Source organism: Manis pentadactyla, chromosome 4 (assembly GCF_030020395.1).
Source record: "Manis pentadactyla isolate mManPen7 chromosome 4, mManPen7.hap1, whole genome shotgun sequence".
NCBI classification, from domain to species: Eukaryota; Metazoa; Chordata; class Mammalia; order Pholidota; family Manidae; genus Manis; species Manis pentadactyla.
In genome coordinates this window covers 135,002,704-135,012,404 of record NC_080022.1, presented here as the reverse complement: position 1 = coordinate 135,012,404, position 9,701 = coordinate 135,002,704, and positions in this window count along the sequence as shown.

Below are 9,701 nucleotides of genomic sequence, written 5' to 3'. Positions count from 1 at the left end.
CACAGGCAGAGGGCAATTAGTAACCAGGAAAGGTTGAGTGCACAGGTATATTAGCCAGAAATATCTACACTGTAGGATTTGACAGTATGGAGCTCTGGGAGATTGAGATCAGTGCACGAGCATTCATGAGTGCTCTGTGTGTGGTTATATAAAGAGACAGTGCCATGTACCTTTGGGTAAGTCATATAATCCCTTTGTGCCTCAGTTGCTTCATCTGAAAAATGGTGATAATATTACCTACTCTATAGGACTGTGACGATTAAGTGGATGGTTGCAAATAATGTGCCAGGAACCACACCCCTTATTATGCATTAAAGGCTCCCTCAAAGTTATCTGCCATTATCCCCATGATTGTCATCATCATCACATCACCATCACCATCATCATCATGGCAAAGAGAGAAGGCTAAAGTTAAATACCTCCTACATCAAGGGGCCTGGCCAACCTGGTCCGAGGTTTTTGAGTAAGGCATCTGTTGCACATCCCACCATCCCATTTTATAGTGTCTTCCCTGCCTCAGCAGAGAGGACAAATGCAGGCTAAACAGTGTAAGACTAGTTTTCAGCTCAGGGAGGGATGGGACCAGTGGCCTCTGCTCTGATCAGGCCACACTAGAGAGTTGTGTCCAGTTCTGGGGCCACCTTGGGGGCAGTGTTGCTAAGGCTTTAAAACAATCCTGAGAAGGAAGAACAAAGCTGGGGGGATTACGCTCCCTAATTTAAAGCTCTACTACAAAGCCACAGTAATCAAAACAATTTGGTACTGGCATAAGAACAGACCCATAAATCAATGGAACAGAATAGAGAGCCCAGATATAAATCCACACATACATGGTCAGTTAATATCTGATAAAGGAGCCATGGATATACAATGGGGAAATGACAGCCTCTTCAACAACTGATGTTGGCAAAACTGGATAACTACATGCAAGAGAATGAAACTGGATTATTGTCTAACTCTAAACACAAAAGTAAACTTGAAATGGATCAAAGACATGAATGTAAGTCATGAAATCATAAAACTCTTAGAAGAAAACATAGGCAAAACGTCTTGAGTATAAACATGAACAACTTCTTCCTGAACACATCTCCTCAGGCAAGGGAAACAAAATGAAAAATGAACAAGTGGGGCTACATCAAACTGAAAAGCTTCTATACAGCAAAGAATACCATTAGCAGAACAGAAGGTATCCTACAATATGGGAGAATATATTTGTAAATGATTTATCCAATAAGGGGTTAACATCCAAAATATATAAAGAACTCACATGTCTCAACACCCTAAAAGAAGTAACCCCATTAGAAAATGGGTGGAGGATCTGAACAGACACTTCTCCAAAGAAGAAATATGGATGGCCAACAGACACATGAAAAGATGCTCCATATCACTAATTATCAGGGAAATTCAAATTAAATCCACAATGAGATATCACCTCACACCAGTTAGGATGGCCAACATCTAACAGACAAGAAAACAAATGCTGGCGAGGATGTGGAGAAAGGGGAACCCTCCTACACTATTGGTGGGAATGTAAATTAGTTCAACGCTGTAGAAACAATATGGAGGTTCCTCAAAAAACTAAAAATAGAAATACCATTTGACCCAGGAATTCCACTCTTAGGAATTTACCCAAAGAAAACAAAATCCCAGATTAAAAGATATATGCACCCCTATGTTTCTTGTTGCACTATTTACAATAGCCAAAATATGATAACGTAAGTGTCCAGCAATAGATGAATGGGCAAAGAAGAGGTGGTACATATATAGAATGGAATATTATTCAGTCATAAGAGGAAAAGAAATCCTACTTTGCTACAACATGGATGGATCTAGAGAGTGTTATGCTCAGTAAAATAAGCCAGGTGGAGAAAAACAAATACCAAATGATGTCGCTCATTTGTGGAGTATAACAATGAAGCAAAACTGAAGCAACAAAATAGCAGTAGACACATAGACACTGAGAAGGGACTAGTGGTTATCAAAGGGGAGGGGTTGGGAAGGGTTGGTAGGGAGGGATTAAGGGGCACTATAATTAGCAATCACAATATAGGAGGTCATGGAGAGGGCAATACAGCACGGAGAAGACAAGTAATGATTCTATAGCATCTTACTACACTGACAGACAGTGACTGCAATGGGGGTGTGTGTGAGGATTTGATAATATGGGTGAATGTTAAAACCACAGCATTGTTTATGTGAAACCATCATAAGATTGTATATCAATGATACTTTAATAAAAAAATTGAATGGCAAGTAACCACTGCCATTGGTGGCTATTCTTATGCATCTTATTTATATCTACATGAGCAAGTACAGATACAGATTTGCACACCCACACCTTTTCACCAAAGGGTAGCGCACCATATGCACACTTCTGTATCTTGGTTGTCTTACTTGACAGTACATCTTAGAGGTTTTTCCAATATCAGCACAGTCCGAGTTTTGGAATCCAAGTTTTTAGCAGCCTCCCCAGGTTATCATTAAAGGGTGGCCTGTTTGGGGACCTATGGTCTGGGACATGGCTGGGGTCCTGGGCAGCTTGGAGATGTGCTCTGTCCTCCAGGTTGGGTGGAAGAGGGCCAGAAGCTGAGGTAGCTCTCAGACAGAGGTGTCCCTCTGTCCCCACCATCTTATGGCATCCCCTGTAGCATTCTCCATACTGGCATTTCCAGGGGAGTGGGATTCCCACAGGTCCTGGCTCTCCTGCTCCCCTGGAGGGAGTCTGGGTGTCTAGTGGCAGGATACCCCACAGCTCTCTGCATCACCTTCCTGCTGTCCACTGTGGGGATAGGGTGGGGCAGCAGACAGGGGCCACTCTAAGAAGGCAGAGTCACTTGTGCCATTCAGAACCTTGTGCCAGAGCCAACATTTTAATAAGGGTAACAGTGAGTCACCCCCAATATTGAAGGCAGAGGCCAGTTGGGGCCTGCTCAGTCCTGGCTCTGGATGAAGATGAGTCATGCAAGGTAAGCAGGGTGGGCAATAGGGGCACACTCATGGTAGTTGCAATTAAATGCCATGGGGCAGGAGGTGGGCATAGCCTGCCATGAGTTGTGTGTGTGCGTGTGCGTGTGTGTGCCCACGCTCTACACACATGACCTTTGACTCTCCTCTCACCCTGCCTCCACTCATCAGTGTCTTGACTGGCCTGAAGAATGTGGGCAGATGGGAAGGCCTAACCAGGGAGGGCAAAAGGCCCCTGAAGTGTGTGGAGAGGCCCCTGATCCCTAGGGAAGCCCATGCAGAGACAGGTTTCAGTGATCCTTCAAGATGCTCTGCTCCCCTCTGCTCCACCAGCCAGCACAGTCCAGCTGCTTGGGCCTCCTGGGGTGGGCCACACACCCTACAGTAAAACCAGGGGGGACCCTGAGGTGCAGCAACCCCGATCATCTCCCCATCCATTTGCATTGGCCATGGCCCTGCTTTGTTCCAGCCAGCTCAGAGGCCTGCTTTGGGGTTTCAGTTCATTCATGCCTGTGACTTTCCTGGGCTCAACTCCTCACCCCAAGGTTGCCCACGTCTCTGAAATCTCTGTCTTACCTGTTCTCTTTGCCTCACCCCTTGGGCTCTCCCCCATTATTACATAGCCTGGGGCTGCTGGTAGCACAGGGGAAAGCTGGGATCTTTGAACAGAAAACAAAGATGCCCCCCCTGCAGGTTGACACAGGCGCTGCCAGGGCACACGGCTTGGTAGGTGGAACAAGGGCAGCTTTTCACTCCCAGCGTGTGCCCCTTGGCCCTCAGCCGCCTTAGTTCAACCTGCACCAGGATATCTTCACAGGCCTCCCCTCATCCCTCCCCTCCCTCTAAAATCTTCCGTGGCTCCCGCCTGTCCCCAGTGCAAAGCCCGCACTCCTCAGCCAGCACATGAGGCCCGCACTGCCTTTCCCAGGCTTGCTCCAGACACCCCTTCCCCTTGGCTCTTATACCACACAGCATGGCCGCAGTGGTGGCTTTTAGTTCAGATCCCTTGAAGGCCTCAGACTTCTGGGGCTCTGCTTTCTTCATGTCTTTATCTCACCCCCCTCTCCCTCTCCTGGGGCTGGACTGCCTTTCTACTTCCTTATCTCCTTGGCATCTCCATCTTCTAAGACCTTGGTGGCTTGACATTTTGGTGTTATCACAAGGCTCAGAAATTGGAAGAAAGAAGGATATGGGTTTCAGTTGAGGTCTCTGAAGGGCTATGACCTAGGAGTAAGGTCATAGAGCATATAAAAAGCCTGGAACATCTCAACTCCTGATTGGATCAAACGATTTGACCCTACTCTGCCTGAAATAAAACAAAATTAAACAAAACTGAGATTTACATCTTTTCTGGAGAAATAACATCATCCAGAGCCTCTACAATTCATTCTACCCAGCATCCAGCATTTAACAAAAATTAACAGATATACCAGGAGACAAGACCAAATAAGCAAAAAGCAAGAGAAGAAATAGAAGCAGACCCAAAGGAGAAAAAAGGTATTAGCATATTGCACACATGGACTTTGATACATTCAGAAAAGTAGTTGGAGAACTAGAAACGAGTTTTTAAAAGAACCAAATAGAAACCCTAGAATTTAAAAAAACTCTACATAGGGGTTTAACAGCAGGTTAAGTATAATAGAACAGGACTAAATTGAAAGATACATCAGTAGAAAACATTCAGTCTGAGTCACAGAGTGAGAAAAAAGGATGGAAAATATAGAAAAGAGCATAAGAATATGAAATGTGGTTTAAATGTCCAAATACTTTTTTTTTTTTTACTGGAAAGATCTGGGTAGGGTCAGGAAAGAGTAATTAGTAAATGAATTATTTTTCTTATAAGGGTCTTCCCCAAACCAAAAGTTTAATTCTGCAAGGCGGTCTGCCTTGATTATCACAGGAGGTGAGAGCAATTGGATTTGCATTTTTATCTTTTTTTGCTGCATATGATAAATTTATTTTCATAAATTTTTTAATTAAGGTATTATTGATATACACTCTTATTAAGGTTTCACATGAAAAAACAATGTGGTTATTATCATGTCCCCCCATATCCCATTTCAGTCACTGATCAACAGTATAGTAAGATGCTTAGAGTCACTATTTGCCTTCTCTGTGCTACACTGTCTTCCCTGTGACCCCTCACACCATGTGTGCCAATCATAATACCCCTGAATCCCTTCTCCCTCCCTCCCCACCCACCCTCTTTGGTAACCACTTGTCCCTTCTTGGAGTCTGTGAGTCTGCTGTTGTTTTGTTCCTTCAGTTTTGCTTCATTGTTATACTCCACAAATGACAGAAATCATTTGGTATTTGTCTTTCTCCACCTGGCTTTTTTCACTGAGCATAATATCCTCCAGCTCCATCCATGTTGTTTCAAATGGTAGGATTTGTTTCTTTCTATTGACTGAATAGTATTCCATTGTGTATATGTACCACATCTTCTTTATCCATTCATCCACTGATGGACACTTAGGTTGCTTCCATATTTTGGCTTTTGTAAATAGTGCTGCAATAAACATAGGGGTGCATATGTCTTTTTGAATCTGAGAAATTATATTCTTTGGGTAAATTCCTAAGAGTGGGATTCCCAGGACAAACGGTATTTCTATTTTTAGTTTTTTTGAGGAACCTCCATGTTGCTTTCCACAATGGTTGAGCTAGTTTACATTCCCACCAGCAGTGTAGGAGGGTTCCCCTTTCTCCACATCCTTGCCAGCATTTGTTGTTACTACTCTTTTCGAAGTTGGCCATCCTAACTGGTATGAGGTAATATCTCATTGTGGATTTAATTTGCATTTCCCTGATAATTAGTGATGTGGAGCATCTTTTCATGTGCCTGTTGGCCATCTGAATTTCTTCTTTGGAGAATTGTCTGTTCATATCCACCACCCGTTTTTTAATTGGGTTATTTGCTTTGTGTTTGTTGAGGTGTGTGAGTTCTTTATATATTTTGGATGTTAACCCCTTGTCAGATATGTCATTTACAAATATATTCTCCCATTCTGTAGGATGCCTTTTTGTTCTGTTGATGGTTTCCTTTGCTGTACAGAAGCTTTTTAGTTTGATGTAGTCCCACATGTTCATTTTTGTTTTTGTTTCCCTTGCCTGAGGAGATGCATTTAGGAAAAAGTTGCTCATGTTTATATTCAGGAGATTTTTGCCTATGTTTTCTTCTAAGAGTTTTATGGCTTCATGACTTACATTCAGGTCTTTGATCCATTTCGAGTTTACTTTTGTGTATGGGGTTAGACAATAATCCAGTTTCATTCTCTTGCATGTAGCTGTCCAGTTTTGCCAACACCAATTGTTGAAGAGGCTGTCATTTCCCCATTGTATGTCCATGGCTCCTTTATCGTATATTAATTGACCATATATGCTTGGGTTTATATCTGGGCTCTCTAGTCTGTTCCACTGGTCTATGGATCTGTTCTTGTGCCAGTACCAAATTTTCTTGATTACTGTGGCTTTGTAGTAGAGCTTGAAGTCGGGGAGTGTAATCCCCCTGCTTTATTCTTCCTTCTCAGGATTGCTTTGGCTGTTCAGGGTCTTTTTTGGTTCCATATGGATTTTAGAACTATTTGCTCTAGTTCATTGAAGAATACTGTTGGTATTTTGATAGGGATTGCATTGAATCTGTAGATTGCTTTAGGCAGGATGGCCATTTTGACAATATTAATTCTTCCTATCTATGAGCATGGGATGTGCTTCCATTTACTGGTATCTTCTTCAATTTCTCTCATGAGTGTCTTGTAGTTTTCAGAGTATAGGTCTTTCATGTCCTTGATTAGGTTTATTCCTAGGTATTTTATTCTTTTTGATGCAATTGTGAATGGAGTTGTTTTCCTGATTTCTCTTTCTGCTAGTTCATCATTAGTGTATAGGAATGCAACAGATTTCTGTGTATTAATTTTGTATCCTGCAACTTTGCTGAATTCAGATATTAGATCTAGTAGTTTTTGAGTGGATTCTTTAGGGTTTTTTATGCACAATATCATGTCATCTGCAAACAGGGACAGTTTAATTTCTTCTTTACCAATCTGGATGCCTTTTATTTCTTTGTGTTGTCTGATTGCCATGGCAAGGACCTCCAGAACTATGTTGAATAAAAGTAGAGAGAGTGGGCATCCTTGTCTTGTTCCTGATCTTAAGGGAAAGGCTTTCAGCTTCTCACTGTTAAGTATAATGTTGGCTGTGGTTTTGTCATATATGGCCTTTATTATGTTGAGGTACTTACCCTCTATACCCATTTTGTTGAGAGTTTTCATCATGAGTGGATGTTGAATTTTGTCGAATGCTTTTCCTGCATCTGTGGAGATGATCATGTGGTTTTTGTCCTTTTTGTTGATGTGGTGGATGATGTTGACCGATTTTCTAATATTGTACCATCCTTGCATCCCTGGAATAAATCCTGCTTGATCATGATAGATGATATTTTTGATGTATTTTTGAATTCAGTTTTCTAGTATTTTGTTGAGTATTTTTGCATCTATGTTCATCGGGGATATTGGTCTGCAATTTTCTTTGTTTGCAGTGTCTTTGCCTCGTTTTGGTATTAGGGTGATGCTGGCCTCATAGAATTAGTTTGGAAGTGTCCCCTCCTCTTCTACTTTTTGGAAAACTTTAAGGAGAATGGATATTAGGTCTTCACTAAATGTTTGATAAAATTCAGTGGTGAAGCCATCTGGTCCAGGGGTTTTGTTCTTAGGTAGTTTTTTGATTACCAATTCAATTTCTTTGCTAGTAATTGATCTGTTCAGATTTTCTATTTCTTTCTGGTGTAGCCTTGGAAGGTTGTATTTTTCTAGAAAGTTTTCCATTTATTCTAGGTTATCCAGTTTATACTCTCTCATAATTCTTTGTATTTGTGGTGTTCGTAGTGATTTTTCCTTTCTCATTTCTGATTCTGTTTATGTGTGTAGGCTCTCTTTTTTTCTTGATAACTCTGGCTAGGGGTTTATCTATTTTGTTTATTTTCTCGGAGAACCAGCTCCTGATTTCATTGATTCTTTCTATTGTTTTATTATTTTCGATTTTATTTATTTATGCTCTAATCTTTATTATGTTCCTCCTTCTACTGACTTTGTGCCTCATTTCTTCTTCTTTTTCTAGTTTCATAAATTGTGAGTTTAGACTGTTCATACAGGATTGTTCTTCTTTCCTGAGGTAGGCCTGTATTACAATATACTGCCCTCTTAGCACAGCCTTCGCTGCATGCCACAGATTTTGCCTTGTTGAATTATTGTCATCGTTTGTCTCCATATATTGTTTGATCTCTGTTTTTATTTGGTCATTGATCCATTGATTATTTAAGAGCATGTTGTTAAGCCTCCATGTGTTTGTGGGAGTTTTCATTTTCTTTGTGTAATTTATTTCTAGTTTCACCTTTGTGGTCTGAGAAGCTGGTTCATGCGATTTCAGTCTTTTTGAATTTAGTGAGGCTCTTTTTGTGGCCTAGTATATGGTCTATTTTTGAAAATGTTCCATGTGCACTTGAGAAGAATGTGTATCTTGCTGCTTTTGGGTATTGAGTTCTGTAGATATCGGTTAGGTCCATCTGTTCTAATGTGTTGTTCAATGCCTCTGTCTCCTTACTTATTTTCTGTCTGGTTGATCTGTTTTTTGAAGTGAGGGGAGTGCTGAAGTCTCCTAAAATGAATGCCTTGCATTCTATTTCCCCTTTTAATTCTGTTAGTATTTGTTTCACATTTGTATGTGCTCCTGTGTTGGGTGTATAGATTTTTTTTAGTTTGGTATCATTAATATACAATTACATGAGCAACATTCATAGATATTTTATAATGGTTATATCCTCTTGTTGGATTTACCCCTTTATCATTACATAATGTCCTTCTTTGTCTCTTGTGACTTCCTTTGTTTTGAAGCCTATTTTGTCTGATACAAGTACTGAAACTCCTGCTTTTTTCTCCCTATTAGTTACATGAAATATCTTTTTCCATCCCTTCACTTTTTGTCTGTGTGTGTCTCTTGTAGGCAGCATATAGTTGGATCTTGTTTTTTTTATCCATTCAGTGACTTTATGTCTTTTGATTGGTGTATTCAGCCCATTTACATTTAGGGTGATTATTGATAGGTATGTGCTTATTGCCATTGCAGGCTTTAGATTCTTGGTTACAAAAGGTTCAAGGGTAACTTCTTTACAATCCAAGAGTCTAACTTAACTCACTTAGTATTCTATTACAAACACAATCTAAAGGTTCTTTTTTTTTTCCTCCTCATTTTTCTTCCTCCTCCGTTCTTTATATATTAGGTATCATATTCTGTATTATTTTCTATCCCTTGAATGACATTGGGGGTAGTTGATTTAATTTTGCATTTGCTTAGTAATTAACTGTTCTACTTTCTTTACAGTGGTTTTATTACCTCTGGTGACAGATATTAAACCTTAGGAACACTTCCATCTACAGCAGTCCCTCCAAAATACACTGTAGAGATGGTTTGTGGGAGGTAAATTCTTTCAGCTTTTGCTTCTCTGAAAATTGTTTAATCCCTCCTTCAAATTGAAATGATAATCTTACTGAGTAGAGTATTCTTGGTTCAAGGCCCTTCTGCTTCATTGCATTAAATATATTATGCCACTCCCTTCTGGCCTGTAAGATTTCTGCTGAGGAGTCTGATGATAACCTGATGAGTTTTCCTTTGTATGTGATCTTTTTTCTCTCTCTGGCTGCTTTTAATAGTCTGTCCTTATCCTTGATCTTTGCTGTTTTAATTAC